We start from the raw sequence: 17643 nt of genomic DNA, 5'->3' as shown, positions 1-17643 counted from the left end.
TAATGATGTGTCAATATAAGTCCATCAGTTGTAAAAAATGTACCGTTCTGGTGGGAGATGTTGATAGTTGGGAAGCTACACATGTCTGGGGGACAGGGAGCGTATAGTTACTTAATTTTGCTGTGAACGTATAACTACTCTAAAAAATATTTGTATATATATATATAAAATTTATTGTTGTTTTTTAGTCGTTCAGTCATGTTCTACTCTTTCGTGACTCCAGGGACTGTAGCCTGCCAGGCTCCTGTGTCCATGAGATTTCCCAGGCAAGAATATAGGAGTGGGTTGCCATTTCCTTCTTGAGGGAACCTTCCCGACCAAGGAGTCAAACCTGTATTTCTTGCATCTCCTATATAGGCAGGAGGATTCTTTACCACCAACTCACCAGGGAAGCCTGCTTTAAAACATAATCTATTAAAGTTATAAATAGTATTCAAAAGAGATATTTAAAATTAATATACAAAGATAATAATACATATATAAATCGACATACATTCAACAAACATTTGCTGATTCCCTTCTACGTTTTATCCACAATTGTGCACCCTAGGGTGATTCAGTCTGAGACCCCATGGACTGTAGCCTACCAGGCTCCTCTGTTCATGGGATTTTCTAGGCAATAGTACTGGAGTGGATTGCCATTTCCTTCTCCAGAGGATCTTCCCAACCCAGGGATTGAACCCGGGTCTCCCGCATTGTAGACAGACGCTTTGCCATCTGAGCCACCAGGGAAGTCAAAAGTTATAAATAGTATTCAAAAGAGATATTTAAAATTAATATACAAAGATAATAATACATATATAAATCCACATACATTCAACAAACATTTGCTGATTCCCTTCTATGTTTTAGCCACAATTGTGCACCCTAGGGTGTTCAGTCTGAGAGATAGTAACATTTTAGTGACAATAGCAGGGAAGTAAGTTAATAGTTCTAACACAGCCTGTTAAGTACTATGAGAGAAGTAGGCATTCTCTTTTAACCTTTCTGATCCTGACTTTCTGTAAATTCACACAATAAAGGCTTAAAAGACAAAAGCTGACCTGTTAGTTATTTGTTTTGATTTCTCTTCAATGCTGCACCTGTGACCTTAAAGCTCTAGATGACTAACTTCAGCCACTGGGGAAGCTGAACTGACTTGCCCTGACCTTTCATGACCTACCTTGAAGCCAAATCCCAGCCTGGAGGAACACACACTGGTGTGGACAGAACCCTTGTTCAGCTGTGTTTATCAAGAGAGGATCACAGGGGTGTCTTTCTGCAGTGCCGCCTTCTTTCCGTGCACTTCATTTTTCAGGATGCTTGGAATCATCGGTGCATTTATTGCGTTTAATCCATCATTTAAAATAGTGCATGTCTTAGTGTTGAATGGTAGAAAGTGACTCCGCTGTAATAATTTGCTTAGAGTAAACAAGAGGGGGAAACAGACTACAATTAGTCACCAATATTTACCAGTCTTACTCCTTGACGGGAGCAGGCTGGATTAAAGTAGACAAGCTGCCAGTTCTGATTGCAAGTTTCTGGGAGGGAAAGGAGCAGAAAATTTGAAGTCTACTTGTTTTTTTTTTTTTTTTGACAGCAATGTGTGGCGTGTGGGATCCCAGTTCCCTGACCAGGGATCAAACCCTTGCCCCCTGTAGTCAAAGTGCAAAGTCTTACCCACTGGATCTCCAGGGAAGTCCCCGGGAATTCTACTCTCCGATTCAGGAGTGACTCATTGACGGGTCAGTTTGCAATTACTATTGATCTGTCCGTGGTACTTAGGGTTGCTTTCGATACACCATTTCCCTTAGCAAATCCTTATTTCTTTGATTATAAAATGAGAATATTAGCCTACCTTAGTGTCTTCAATGCTAGTTCACATTAGAGGCTCCTAAGCCAGGGGTCCCCAACTTCCAGGCCAAGGACTGGGTACCTCCTATCAGACCAGTAAGAGCATTCAATCAGAAATAAAGTGCACAATAAATAAGTGCTTGAATTATCCTGAAAGCATCTCCCTCACCCCTGGTCTGTGGAAAGATTGTTCTGCATGAAACCAGTCCCTGGGGTCATAAGGTTGGGGACTGCTGCCCTCAGGGGCGGAATGATGATCACCAAGCCCCAACTCAGTCAGTCAGTTCAGTCGCTCAGTCATGTCCGACTCTTTGCCACCCCATGGTTGCAGCACATCAGCCTTCCCTGTCCATCACCAACTCCCAGAGCTTGTTCAAACTCATGTTCATGGAGTTGGTGATGCCATCCAGCCATCTCATTCTCTGTTGTCCCCTTCTCCTCCTCATTGAGTCAGAGATCCTAGGAGATAAAAGGGCCTTTAGGCTGCTTGCTCTAATTGTTTCTGCATGTAGCCTGCAAATCAGAGTCCCCAAATCAAAATCCACCAGTGCCCATAACCAAGCCTAATCCCCAGGTGTTTGAATCCAAGTGACCTGAGATGGGGCGCTTGGAACTAGACTTGGTTATGGGCACTGGTGGATTTTGACCTGCTCTGGGGAGCTCTGATGTGCAGGCTACATGGAGAAACAATTAGAATAAACAGCCTAAAGGCCCTTTAGGATCTCTGACCCAATTAGGTTTTTCAAGGGCTAACTGCACTCACAACAGTGGTGTTTCCCACAAGCAAATTTAAACATGTCAATTTACTTGAAACTTTTGAATTCATTTACATATGTAGTGGCTGAGTTTGTATGTTAGATCCTGTTGTTATTGTCGGAAAAGTGCTGATTCTCCAGGCTGACCACAGAGCTTCTGAATCAGAATCTTAACTCTGAGGCTTTGAAGCCAGATCAACTAATACGCTGTAGGGACCAGTGCAAAATGAACATGGAGACCCTGGTTCAAATTATTAAGAAGCTTGAGATGGTGACAGCAGAGCATTAAACCAAATGCAGGGCCCTTCTGAGCCTGGGACTCTGTAAAACTGCATGGATTAAAATGCCCGTGAAGGTGGTTTTGCAGAGGAGTTTGTTGTTAAAAATTTCCCAAGGCATTTTGATGGGTCTTCAGAGGTTTCCAAACCTCCATCATAAGAAATTAAAAGATACGTAAATCCTAGTAAATCCTAATGCAGGTCAGGTCAATGCAAGTCAATGGGCTAATCAGACACCTTCGTAGATAAGAATCAGAGGCTCCATCAAGGTTTTTTAAATTTCATTTTAATGAAAATGTTTAGGAGGAAATTGGGTAGAAGTGACTTCTTGCTGTTCAGTCGCTAAGTTGTGTCCAGCTCTTTGCGACTCCATGAATTGCAGCACACCAGGCTTCCCTGTCCTTCACTATCTCCTGGAGTTTGCTCAAATTTACGTCCACTAAGTCAGTGACACCATCCAACCACCTCATCTTCTGTTGCTCCCTCTCCTCTTGCCTTCAATCTTTTCCAGCATCAGGATCTTTCCCAATGAGTTGGCTCTTCACATCAGGTAGCAAAGTAATGAACCTTCAGCTTCAGCGTCAGTCCTTCCAATGAATATTCAGAGTTGATTTCCTTTAGGAGTGACTGGTTTGATCTCCGTCCTGTCCAAGGGACTCTCAAGAGTCTTCTCCAACACTGTAGTTTGAGAACATCAATTCTTTGGTGCTCTTTATGGTTCAACTCTCACATCCGTAAATGACTACTAGAAAAACCATAGCTTTGACTAGATGGACCTTTGCCGGCAAAATGATGTCTCTACTTTTTGATAGAAGCTGCTTGAGGGTGCTCTAATCCTGATAACAAGAAACCAGGCACTATCATCCGCAGAGGAGGGATAGGACTGTGAGATTTGTTCTCCTTTTGTTAGGATACTCTGCCCTCTGCTGGTTGCTTTGGATACTTTTTATACACTTGGGTCTTTTAAAATGCCAAGTCATCACTTTTTAATTTAGGTCCCCTTAGTGGTAATCAAACTATTTCAAATAAGAATACTTCATAATATGTGTAAATAGTTTATACACATTGACTGTTTGCAGGGATCTGTGTGTGTGTCCACCCACAAAACTATAACGATAACACAATGTCTGTCCCACAATAGAGGATAAGGAAATATTGCACGAATGAATGATGGAAAACTCAAATGCAGGAAAAACACAAAACACAAAATAACTAAAGTGTTGAACTAAGTATAGAAGTAGGGTGATAGAAAAAAAATAGTGGCATATCCATAAAGGAAGCCTAATCGTGTGGAACAGTGAAAAATAGCTACTGTTAATACCACCATTGTGCAATTAAGGCAACAAAGGCATAGAGAGGTTGCGAACCTTGATCAAGACCTTGGCCAAATGAGTGGGCAGCAGGTGTACCAACTCAGATATCTGAATTCAACTTAGCTTCCAGGGCAAATCAATATAGCCCTGCCCCCAGGCTGTAGGCTGGTAAACACCTTAACCCTAAAGTCTAAAGTTTGTGGGATCATTTATGGTCCAGAAAATATGCAAAGGAAATAAGTGTGTGTTCCTCAAGAGCAAGCATGTGCAAGCATAGATGTGGATAAATGGCTACAGGAAAGAGAACTGCAGGAAGTCACCACGTCGCTCTCGTATATGGTTTGTAAATGTGATTTCATGTAAGTCTCACAAATACCAGAAGGGGTAGTTTCCTACACTATTTTCAGATGAAGAAACTGAGGCTCAAAAACTGCTCACAGGTGGAAACTTAATGGTCACTTTTGCCTCAGAAACTGAGAAGTGTTGGCCCCCAAGTGCCAGATTTGGGAGCCAAAAATAGAAGTGTCTGAAAAAAGGTAAGAACTACAGCATTGAGATGGTGAGATTGTTGGATGTTACGACTTGGACTAACTCAGCATTTCTCAAAGTTTGATGTGTGCGCAAAAGCCTGGGCATTTTGCTAAAATGCAGGCTTCTGCACATTATGTCTAGAATGCGGCTTGCATTGTGCTGTTCCAACAAATAATGGAAGCAGTGAGAAACTTTATTTTCTTGGTCTCCAAAATCACTGCAGATAGTGACTGCAGCCATGAAATTAAAAGATGCTTGCTCCTTGGAAGAAAGCTATGACCAACCCAGATAGCATATTAAAAAGCAGAGACATTACTTTACCAACAAAAGTCTGTCTAGTCAAAGCTATGGTTTTTCCAGTAGTCATGTATGGATGTGAGAGTTGGACTGTGAAGAAAGGTGAGTGCTGAAGAATTGATGCTTTTGAACTGTGGTGTTGGAGAAGACTCTTGAGAGTCCTTTGGACAGTAAGGAAATCCAAACAGTCCACCTAAACGAAATCAATCCTGAATATTCATTGAAAGGACTGATGTTGAAGCTGAAACTCTAATATTTTGGCCACCTGTTGCGAAGAACCGACTCATTTGAAAAGACCCTGATGCTGGGAAAGATTGAAGGTGGGAGGAGAAGGGGACAACAGAGGATGAGATGGCTGGATGACATCACCGACACGATGGACATGAGTTCAGTAAGCTCTGGGAGTTGGTGATGGACAGGGAAGCCTGGCATGCTGCAGTCCATGGGGTCGAAAAGAGTTGGACATGACTGAGCAACTGAACTGAACTGAACAAACTCCCAGGTGCTGGTTCATGGACCACACTTTAGTAGCAATACTCTCGGATCTAGCAAAAACTTGGTGCTTTCTCTCTTGAATGCAGGAACAAATTAATCAGTCGACTGATCAATCAGCCAATGTAGACATTCTGCAATTAAAAAAAAAAAATCAGGAGACAAGGATCTGTGTCTCCTTTTGAAGCCGAGCAGGACCCTCCTTTTGAAACAGAGCATGGTCTTTCTTTGCCTCTCATGTCCTCAACTTACCTTTCATCTGTGGAAAACTTTAGTCAAAGAATAAGTCCAATCAATCAGAGAAGTGAAAAAAAAATGCAGCAACAAAGGAAAACAATACAACAAGATCAAATAATAATAATTTAGTCAGCAAGCATAGTCAAGGATCTTTAGTTCCTCTTCAAAGACTACAGATAATATTCTGAGTCATGTCCTATGAGCTGTCTTATGGATACTAAAACCCCCACCAGGTGGAGAAGTTAACTACGTCATAACCAGACTGTAGCCACGATATAAGTTGCCACAGTTCCGAGAATTGGCCTCAAAGAAGTGGGAACAAACCAACCCTGGAGCTGTACACGTTAACTGTATTTAAAATAATAAAGATGGCACTGGCCAGATCACTGATGACCAATTTCAAGATGACTATCAGAGCTGACTGCTATTTTGCATGTGGCTCCCTCCCTCCTCCCGTCTGTAAAAGCTCTTGCCTCCTGGTTGTCAATGAGGGGAATCAGCCTTTGGACAGGCGTCCATCCTCCCCACTCCCTCTCCGGTTGTGGGCATCTAAAATAAAGCACATCTTCCTTTCCATCAGCCTGGTTTCTTTATTGGCTTTTTGAGCAGTGAGCAGCCAGACCTGGGTTAACACTTTCAAGCTTAAAATCTGCTTAGTTAACAAATGACTGCTTTCTCTTATTTTGCCCTCTGAATAGTCACGCTGTGATCTGTTTTTCTGCTTTCTAGTTAATAAAAGTCATCAGCATGGTGCCAGGAAGCAGCATGCCAATTCCCAGGCTGGGATAGTTTAGAGATAACACACGTTCAAGTAAGGTATATTGAAATACTGCTGAAAAATTCTGACACTTCAGCTTTAGGAATTTTCTCACTCATTTCTCTCCTTTCCTCCCTTCCTCTTCACTTTCTTTCTAACAAAAATGAATGTGAAGACTGTGAAGCACCTGGGATTTTGCAATTTCTGTCGTTTCGGATCTCCATGTGTGGCACTCTGGGGAGCAGGATGCTCTTCTGAATACAGCAGACCTCCTTGCCCCCCACTGCATCCCACCCAAACCCTAAACCTAGAGGAATTCTTCTGGAAGTGATTCTGGCAATTTCCCCACCTGGTGTCGCCTGACTCACTATTTCTGGATTGGGTATACAAATACATCTCCGAAATCAGCAAAACCAGGAGGCGTCCTGGGTGCAGGGACTTGGCATTTCGTTACTTTTAGCGCTCTGCTTCTCGGCTTGCACTGTTAGCATTTTGCTGAACGCTGCTGCTTGGAACTCATGAGATTATCCCAAGTGTCTTTGTTCCCCAACTTCTCTGGCAGAAAAAAAAAAAAAAAAACCTGCTAGAGGAAGGGGAACGAGGGCCCTGGCTGGATGGATGATGCCTGTTTTTCTGAATTTTCATATTTGTACCCTATCTTTCGGATTCTAAGTAAAAGGTTTGGAGAAGCTAGGAAAATGTCTCAGTGCCATATTGAGGAAATTTTCTCTAAATTCAAATCTTAAAATTTGAAGATATATGCTTCCCAGGTGGCGCTAGTGGTAAAGAGCCTGCCTGCCAGTGCAGGAGATGTAAGAGACACTGGTTCAATCCCTGGGTTGGGAAGATCCCCTGGAAGGGGAAAGAGCAACCACTCCAGTATTCTTGCCTGGAGAATCCCATGGACAGAGGAGCCTGGTGGGCTACAGTACATGGGGTTGCAAAAGATTCAGACATGACTCAGCAACTAAACAACAACAAATTATATATATATAATTATATATATAGTGAAAGTCGCTCAGTCATGTCCGACTCTTTGTGACCTCATGGACTATACAGTCCATGGAATTCTCCAGGCCAGAATACTGGAGTGGGTAGCCTTTCCCTTCTCCAGGGGATCTTCTCAACCCAGGTCTCCTGCATTGCGGGTGGATTCTTTACAGCTGAGCCACAAGGGAAGCCCAAGAATACTGGAGTGGGTAGCCTATCCCTTCTCCAGGGAATCTTCCTGACCCAGGAATAAAACCAGGGTCTCTGGAGTCTCCTGCATTGCAGGCAGATTCTTTACCAACTGAGCTATCAGGGAAGCCCAATTATATATATACATATATATATAAATTATTATATACATGACTCTTTGTGACACCATGGACTGTAGCCTGCCAGGCTCCTCTGCCCATGGGGTTCTCCAGGCAAGAATACTGGAGTGGGTTGCCATTTCTTTCTCCAGGAGCTCTTCCTGACCTGGGATCAAACCTGCATCTCCTGCATTGGCAGGCAGATTCTTTACCACCGAGTTACCAGGGAAGCCTGGTATGTGTGTATGTGTATATATACATATATGTATAGGTATATATGTATGTGTGTATATATATATATGTATATGTAATGACTTTAATAAAACCAACATTCTGATTGAGTGCTTCAAGTCACAGTCAACAATAACAGCAAAATTAGCAGTGCTTTCATACTTCTAATCAGTCACAAAGGAGAATTGGGTGCTTCCCAGTTTAGTAACAACAACAACAATAATAATATCTATATCATAGTATGTATTAATATACAATCATATCAAATTACATATTACTCATTAATAATAGCAGTGATGTTTTCCTAAAAGTTATTCTAAAGACTATAAAGCCACAGTACCACAGCAGTTTGGAGAAGAAAAGAAAAAAAGAAAAATTATTTTCACTCCCACAATTTTAAAACAATTGTAATGAGTGTTGAAGTTTATTTTCTTCCTATCATTTCATTATGCATATTATAGTTCACAGGTATGCCCAAGGTAATCTTGTAATTTTGTGTCTTCATGTGTTTAACTCACATTTTCACATACCATTATAGGATATTTGTACACCATGATCCAATATTTATGCTGATTAAGTATAATAGCTTTGTGATATTTTTCCAAGTATATAACAAAAGTTGACTAACAAATCTACTCTGGTGTCTCCCATTAATCATCAAAAGGTTTCAAAGGTGGAGACAGATGCCCTGAAATAGCGCCTTAACTTCTTCCACTCGGAAATTTAAGAGTTAGTGTTCTCTTGTGCATATTTTAAAACCGCAGGTAAGCCAGCATGAAAAGAGGGTGTCAGTTGACTCAGATTCCTTGACTGGTTCAACTAGTCATACTGCTTTCAACACCCTACTTCACGTTAATCTTCAGTGCCTGTGAAGTCAGTGAGACCTATTTCTCTTACCTTAAAGTGCTGCAGGGAGGCCTCCACACGGGGAAGGATGTTTAGATCTTGAAAGCACAAGCGCAACATACCGCAACGTCGTTGGGTTGCCGTCACTCCATGCTGTTTGTAAGGCTCTTGCGATGGCCTTCATCTTGAAAAGGCAGGGAAGCCTAGGCAGCTACTGGAAAGTACCATTATCAACAATAAAATCCAAATGCAAGCAAACAACATGGCCGGCTGGGGTCCAGAAGAATGCCAGGATAAGCCATGGTGGTCTTTGATTGTAACTTTTGGGGTTGCACGACAGGTCATCTTTAAGCCATGATGGGCTTTGATTGCAACTTCTGGGGTTGCACAACAGGTCATCTTCTCTTGAATGCTCAGAAACACTCTCCCCCAGAGTCCATCTTTCCCTCGCAGTCACATTGTCACTTGGACCCCATGATCCTTTTCTAGCTGGGATTCTGTCTCTCTTTATCATAAGCTTGACTGTCATTTAATGTCATCTATTTTCCTTCTGGTTTAGACTAGAGAGGATTTCAGATTCATGAGTGCTGAGTAGAAAATGAAGTCAAGACCAGCTACATGGCTTTACAAGCAATCACTTGTAAAATTAAAGAATCAGATTATTACACTGCTGATAAACTCTGACATTATTATTTTGATATTATGATGTGCAAAATATCTCTCTGATCTCAGCAAGCATGAGAGAGTGACAAATAAAACCCATCTTACCACTGACATATAACCACAAACCACTAGACTCGAAGTGTGACATACCAGTGAACACTGTTACAACAAGAATCACAAACAGATAAAACATAGTGAAGAAACCACTGATGAAAGTGACATACATGGCTTTTAAAATAACTGAAAGGAAGTTACTGTCTAATGGTGCCTCGTGTTACCTCTTTCTTCTGCCAGTGGGCATAGAAGAATATGGAGCGTCAAAGGAAGAATTAATACAAACGGAAGACTTGCTCTTACAACTAGTTTTCCCCAGTGAGATATTATTCCATTTTTCCCCCATTTGTTGACTTTTAAAATCATTTTGCTAGTATTTTCAGAGAATTATTTGTCTCACAAATGCCTTCCAGTAAGTCATTTCTTTTTCCATTTTCCCCCATTCATACAAATTCATAGGCCAACCATCACTTGTGTTGCTTTGGGCCTCTGGTGCACAGATAACTAAGCTCCCTGCATTTCCACGTGCTCCTCTGATTCCCAGCATGCCTTGCAGTTACTTTGGGCCATATGACCATTTTTGGCCAATGGACTGAAAATAGAAATGATCATTCTGCCTGTTATGCCACTGCCATTCCTTTCTCCTCCTGATGAAGCAAACTGGAGGATCGTGCTTTTCTGATGGATGTTTCAGATGGAAAGAAATACAAGAGACAATGGTTGAACCAAGATTCAACTATGATACAAGTGAAAAATCAAATTTTAATGTATAAAGTTAGTCACTCAGTCGGGTCTGACTCTTTGTGACCCCCATGGACTGTAGCCCGCCAGGCTCCTCTGTCCATGAGATTCTCCAGGCAAGAATGTTGGAGTGGATTGCCATTCTCTTCTCCAGGGGATCTTCCCAATCCAGGGATCAAAGCTGGGTGTCCTGCATTGCAGGCAGATTCTTTACCCTTTGCACCACTAAGGAAGATTCAGAGCTTCTCTGTTGTACGAGTTGACATTAATTAACCCGACTAATACAGCTTTGCAACAAAGCAGATTCAGATGCCCCAATTGTTTGGGTAAGGGACACATCTGCATAGCTTGCCAGTATTCCACACATCTCATTAGAGAACTGAGCCTGCTGCATAGATAATTTAAATTCACTGTTCAATTATTTTCAGAAGACTGTTTTTGTATTGTGAATTTTCCTCAGTGGCCATGACTATCTCTTTCCCTCTTCTTAGAATGTTTTATTTTTGGATATGGTCATCTTTACTATACTAGGCTGTTAGATTCTGAATAACTGACACTATGTGATTAGTTTTTTATCTCCAATGTGACATGATTTATTAACGTGTTCCAGCAGTGTGTGGTTGATGCCAAATGTATGGGTTATAAATGAATGAATGCGTGAGTACACTAACTTTTCGTATCTATCTCATTTTCAGAAAGGGCAATTTAATGATTTATTTTATTGTAAGATAATAACCAGGTATTATTGAGACTATGATGTACAACTGGAAGTTCACCTCCATAAGACCAGCTGTCAGAATTTTTGCAGGATTTCTGTCCTCTCTCAACCTGTTTCCCACTCCCCCAAAAGAGAAAGTGACGGGATATTTCATTAGGTCATTGAGAAAATTAAAAGTATGAAAGAATGAAAGTACCTAATATTTCATCAGACAGAAACACAGTCAAGGAATTTCTCAATAAAATTAGTAATTTTGTGTAATCATATTCTTTAGCAGAATCACAGCTTCACCTAATATTGGAAAAAAAAAAAAATCCAGTTCAGGCAACTTATGACTTAAAACCACCAGATGGCACGATTGAGTCAATAGCAAACATTTCTCTGAAAGGAGAGAAAATGTCAATTCTGAGTCTAAAAACGTATATTTATCTAGTGTGATCACAACATAGATAGTTGCTAAATGTTATGAGCTCTGTGCTGCATGATTTCATTTTTGTTGCTTTCTGATGCTTAGGAAATAATTCATCATTAGCAAATCCTTGTTATTATTATTATTATTATCATCAGTATCATTATTATGAAGCAACGGAAATGGAGACATTTTTAATTTTCTTACTCCATGGATATTGACCAGAGCATTATCAGGCTTTCACAAAGCAAAAGAAAGTTTCAAATTCTTTTTCTGGAGGACCCTTCAATATTAAGATTGGTCCCTGACTGACAGGAAGGAGAGGGACCCTTGCTCCTCTGGGAAACTGCAGAAGATAAGTGAGTGGATCTAGTCCTAAGTTAAAGCTGTCTTTATCCTCACCCCTGGGTTGAGGTCCCAACAGGGGACCTTCTCTTAGTCTCTTGGAAACTCCCTCCCTGAAAGCCCCGGCCCCTGGACTTCTGTGCCTGGCAGAATCTGTTCTGCCTCCTCCATCTCCTTGCCCTTAGATTCAGGTTGACAATCACTTAGTTCCACCTACCTTTCTGTCTTGTGAGCTAGGAAGGCCTTCAGATACCTGTGGGCTAAGGAGGAAAGGGAGGAGAGCCTCATTTCATTAAAAAAGAAAAAAAAAACACACATTGAACTATTTTAAACACTTGGAAAAGTATGGCACACAACAACACCTGTGTACTCACCACCTTCATCTAACAAATGCTATCATTCCATCGTATTATTTCAGCCTTTAAAAAAAAATACAGATAGCTAAAATCCCCACCAGCAGTCTTATTTCCTTCTTTCTCTCTCCAGAGAGAACTGTTACCAGGGGATTGATAAGCATCTTGTAACGCATGGGGTCACAAGGAGTCAGACACGACTGAGCATCTGAACTAAAACTAAAAAATGCACATGTTGATCCTTTGGCTGTTTATTTATATGAGTCATGAAGGTAATTCTGTGCTGTGCACCTACGTTTCCTGTTTGGAAGGATAACGAGTCAGGCAGAGTCTTCACTTATCCTTCCCCCCTCCCTGCACCCAGAGACCCATGCTGTGTCTATGTGATCCCATCTTTATTTCATGTTCTTATTTCTCAAGATGCTGCATAGAGGGGTTTTCCTGGTGGCTCAGTGGTCAAAGGTGCCACCTGCCAATGCAGGAGACATGGGTTCAATCCCTAATCGAAGAAGATCTCACGCGCTATGTGACGACTAAGCCCGTGGACCACAGCTACTGAGCCTGTGCTCTAGAGCCTGGGAGTCACAGCTACTGAGTCCACATGCCGCATTTGCTGAAGCCTGCACGCCCTAGAGCCTGTGCTGCATAAGAAGCGAAGCCACTGCAATAAGTCCGTGCACCACAACTAGAGAGTAGCCCCCACTCCTTAAAGCTAGAGGAAAGCCTGTGCAGTGATGAAGACCCAGCATGGCCCCAAATAAGTTAATATATATATTTTTAAAGATGCTGCATAGAAAGGTGAATGCTTTTTAAACTCAAGGGGCATAGATTTAGTCCCAGCTCTGCTATGAGTGCATTGGAAGACCTTGGGCAAATCGCACAATTTCACTCGGCTGCATCAAGTTGTCAAAATAAAGTGTCTGAAATATAGCACTCTTTTATGGGGATCATTAAGTTAATCTATGAGTACAGATAGTATATTTTCTTGCAATTGGAAATTATATATTTCTAGTGCTTAGCATTAGAAATGCAAACTTAATAAAACAGTATCTCTAGAAAAAAAAATCCCCTCTTGAGTGGAAAACAGGAGTATTAAAAATGATTATTATCCAATGTGATCAGTATTATAATTGAGGTGTATATTAATTGCTGTGGGAGCCCAGGAGAGGAAAATGTTAGTTGTGCCAGTAGGTATCAGAAGGAGCTTTGCTGTTGTTTGTTTTGCTTTTTAAAAATTTTTTAAGGTAACGATCTGAATGGTGTTACACAAATATATGGGGAAAAGATAAGAGTGAAGTTAGCATATATTAATATTTGACACTTACTAATATCAGGCACCAAACATATCTAATCTCCCTTCCTTTCTCATCTATCCATTCATATATTTTTTTTTTTTCCTTTCTTTATCCAGTGCTTATGCTGTGGCTGGTATTAGGAAAATGCCATTTTGTCCATTTTCCAGATGAGGAAGCTGAGACTCAAAGGAAAAACAAGGCATCCAAGCTCATAAGGCCTGGAAGAACTGCAAGCAAGTTGCCACACCCTCTCATGGCACTGCTGGGTCAGGACGGGTGAGTGGGGATGGAGGTTTGGAGGTGTGGGGTCAAACTCCCCTCATTCCCCTTTTAATAAACGTTATTTGGGAATAACTCTTCCAAGTCAAAAATTGTTGTTCAGTTGCTAAGCTATGTCTGATTCTTTGTGACCTCATGGACTGCAGCACGCCAGGCTTTCCTGTCCTTCACTATCTCCTGGAGTTTGCTCAAACTCATGTTTGTTGAGTTGGTGATGCCATCCAACCATCTCATCCTCTGCCACATTCTTCTCCTTTTGCCTTCCATCTTTCCTAGCATTGCCGTCCAATGAGTCGGCTTTTTGCATCAGGTGGCCAAAGTATTGGAGTTTCAGCTTCAACATTGGTCCTTCCAGTGAATATTCAGGATTGATTTCCTTTAGGATGGACTAGGTTTGATCTCCTTGCTGTCTAAGGGACTGTTAGGAGTCTTCTCCAATATCACAGTTCAAAAGCATCAATTTTTTGGTGCTCAGCCTTCTTTATGGTCCAATTCTCACATCCATACACGACTACTGGAAAAAACATAGTTTTGACTAGATGGAGCTTTGTCATCAATAGTGTATGTGTGTCCATCGCTATCTACCCTTTCTTATCTCTTTTTTCGTATCTCTTCTGTTAACATTTATATGTAGTCTCACCCCCTTTCAGGGGCCTTCCTGAGAGCTCCTTCCTCAGCTCTCCTAACACAGCCTGCCTCTGTATCTCACCCCACCCTGTCACAATACAAAACCTTCTGTGCTTGCAATTCCCTCCCTAAAGGCAAAGTGTCCTTCAGAGAAGACCTATGTTTGTTTGTTTGTTTGTTTTCTTACCTCTGTGTCCAGACAACCTATATTATCTAGGCTCAAAGAATTAAATACAAGAACCAATTCTCTCCATTTAATGAACATTTTCATGAGACTAAATACTCGGCTCCATATTTGTATCAGTTGCCCCTGTAAGACATAAGTATTTGTTGAAATAAAGCGTAGGAACATCTATTGCACTTAGGACAGTCTCCTGCTGTTCTGATCTAGTTTAAAACTAAGATTCTTTTTTGAAGCACCTTACTTGGCTCTCGGAGACATTACTAAGCCGCGTGGTCATCTGGTTTTATGTAGTGATGTGCCCTTTTCTGTAGACAGGGGGCGCTCTATAGTCCTCGGTGGTTTGTTCCTTTAAGAACCTGACTCTCCAGCCTTGGGTCATCGGGCCTTCTATTTCTGTTGATGAAGAGATTGCCTGAAAGTCTCTTCCCAAATTCTGACTGCTCAGCTTTTGGACTCTCGCCCGGTGCTTGATAACTCTTTTTAATTAGCCCCCTGGTGATCTTCCCTCTCTCCAAAAATACCATTTTGTTGTAGAGAGACAAGGACAATCTCTTCGCCTCAAGAGACAATCCTGAATCACCACTGCAGAATCAGATGGCTGCTGTAATGGATTTCAGAGGTCCCTGTGATGGAAACGTGTGTTTTAAACCGTCGTTGTCCATTTCTGCACGGTGACTGTCATTCATTGTCTGATGACATGTGTGGGTCACGAGTTCTTTATTTTGAATCAGGCTATTTTTGCAATCATTTCAACCATGAGGTCATCCCCTGTTCCTTTTTCTGCCCCCCTCCCCCCAAGTAGGTGAGTGTTTCCTCTGCTGGAGGAAATTTTACCCAGAATGGGGAATTTAGCTAATGTCAGTTTCACTTTAGCTTCCCTTCCTCAGTCAGGGCTAGTTTCTTCTGAATGGAGGTGGGGTGCGGATGGGGGAAGGGCACCATTTCATGTCTGTTTCTATGAGAAGAAATTGAAATTGAGCCAGAATTGAGCTTGGGGTGTAAATTTCTCTCCTGCTGAGAAGCTTGCTCAGGAGGACACAGGACATGCATCCCTCTTACCTTTGCATCTTGTTTTTGTTTAAGTATTTGTTGAGATAAATGAAAGCAAAGTGATGGGTCTTTTTTTGCCTCCAGATTTTCCCAGCTTTGGCAGGGAGATCTTTCTAAAACAAATACCTGAGCTGTCTGCATGACCTGACTGGGCTCTGGCCTCATGTGAGGCTTCATTTTCATCTCTTCTTGCTCCTTACTTGGCAGCACCTTGAGCCCCACCTAAGCTCATGACCACATTCCCACTCTGCTCTTTTTTCTGACCATGACTGGTGCTTGTCATATCCTACCCCTCCAAGCTGACAAGTGGTCAAGTGTTGGGACCACCTGACAATAAGATCTTTGCGGGGTGGAAGGATCTGGCTTCTCTTATTCAAAGCCATATTCTGGGTACCTGGTATACTCTATGGTGCAGTATCTATCATATGTATTGGTACAGTCATTATCTGTTAAATGCGTGAGGGGTGACTGAAGGTGCCCATACTCTTTTTACAGTGCCCTCCACAGTATCTGACTGCTCCCCTCCCTCACCCGCCAGCTTAAACTCATGCTCTGCTATTTGATTCAGACACATTGTTACAGCAGCCTTCTCAGATCAACCCCCAATCTTCCAATGAGATCCTCCTTCTCTGTGAGCCCACAATGCCCTTCCAGAGATTTCTCATTGCCTTCATCACACCACATTGTAATTCTCTCTTTCCTGGTCTCTCTCCCTCTCCAACAGGGTTGTAGGGATCTAAAGGTGGAGATTTTGACTGAATCATCCTAGTTTTCCTGACTTTCAGGGTTCTACAATAGGATGCACTGAAGATATAGTGATTAAATGAATGACCAAGAAAATACAAATGTTTTGCAGCAATACTATATCCTATGGAAGTGGGAAATCAGTCTAAATGACCAAGATCAATTGAAATACCACTATCTGTCTGGTGGGATGAAAACTGGAAGAAAAGAAACAACACTGCTAAACAAACAGATCATAGATCTATTGGTCCTTTGGGTCTAGAAAATGCTTTTGCAAGCCCTCCATTGATTCGCAGAGACCAGCTGGGACTCAGGTGATCATTAACAATGTGCAGACAAAGACAACAAGGGAAATGAAGCATCTTTAAGTATATTCAAAAGCCAAATGTCGCCAGTAGGGATATCAGCAAGTCACTCCCAGAAGGGATGACAGCTACTGCCAAAGGGAGCTGGGATGAGGGAGTGAGCAAAAGGTGATATTTTAGTTAAAGAAGACTTCAGTCTCTGACTGCAAACTATTGTTCTTGAAAAAAGTGGACATTTACAGTACTTGATTATTTTGTTTTTCTGAGACCAATTTCAAAGTGTGTGTGGGGTGGTTCCTACACCAACAATCAAAGCTCCGGATACCAGCTTGTGGCTTATCAGTGCAGGTCAGTTCAGTCGCTCAGTCGTGTCCGATTTTTGCGACCCCATGAATCGCAGCACAAAAGGCCTCCCTGTCCATCACCAACTCCCAGAGTTCACTCAGACTCTCATCCATCGAGTCAGTGATGCCATCCAGCCATCTCATCCTCTGTCGTCCCTTTCTCCTCCTGCCCCCAGTCCCTCCCAGCATCAGAGTCTTTTCCAATGAGTCAACTCTTCTCATGAGGTGGCCAAAGTACTGGAGTTTCAGCTTTAGCATCATTCCTTCCAAAGAACACCCAGGGCTGATCTCCTTCAGAATGGACTGGTTGGATCTCTTTGCAGTCCAAGGGACTCTCAAGAGTCTTCTCCAACACCACAGTTCAAAAGCATCAATTCTTTGGTGCTCAGCTTTCATCACAGTCCAACTCTCACATCCATACATGACCACTGGGAAAACCATAGCCTTGACTAGACAGACCTTAGTTAGCAAAGTAATGTCTCTGCTTTTGAATATGCTATCTAGGTTGGTCATAACTTTTCTTCCAAGGAGTAAGCATCTTTTAATTTCATGGCTGCAGTCACCATCTGCAGTGATTTTGGAGCCCAGTCTGACACTGTTTCCACTGTTTCCCCATCTATTTCCCATGAGGTGATGGGACCAGATGCCATGATCTTCGTTTTCT

Source organism: Budorcas taxicolor, chromosome 6 (assembly GCF_023091745.1).
Source record: "Budorcas taxicolor isolate Tak-1 chromosome 6, Takin1.1, whole genome shotgun sequence".
Taxonomy (NCBI): Eukaryota; Metazoa; Chordata; class Mammalia; order Artiodactyla; family Bovidae; genus Budorcas; species Budorcas taxicolor.
This window is presented reverse-complemented; position numbering follows the sequence as displayed.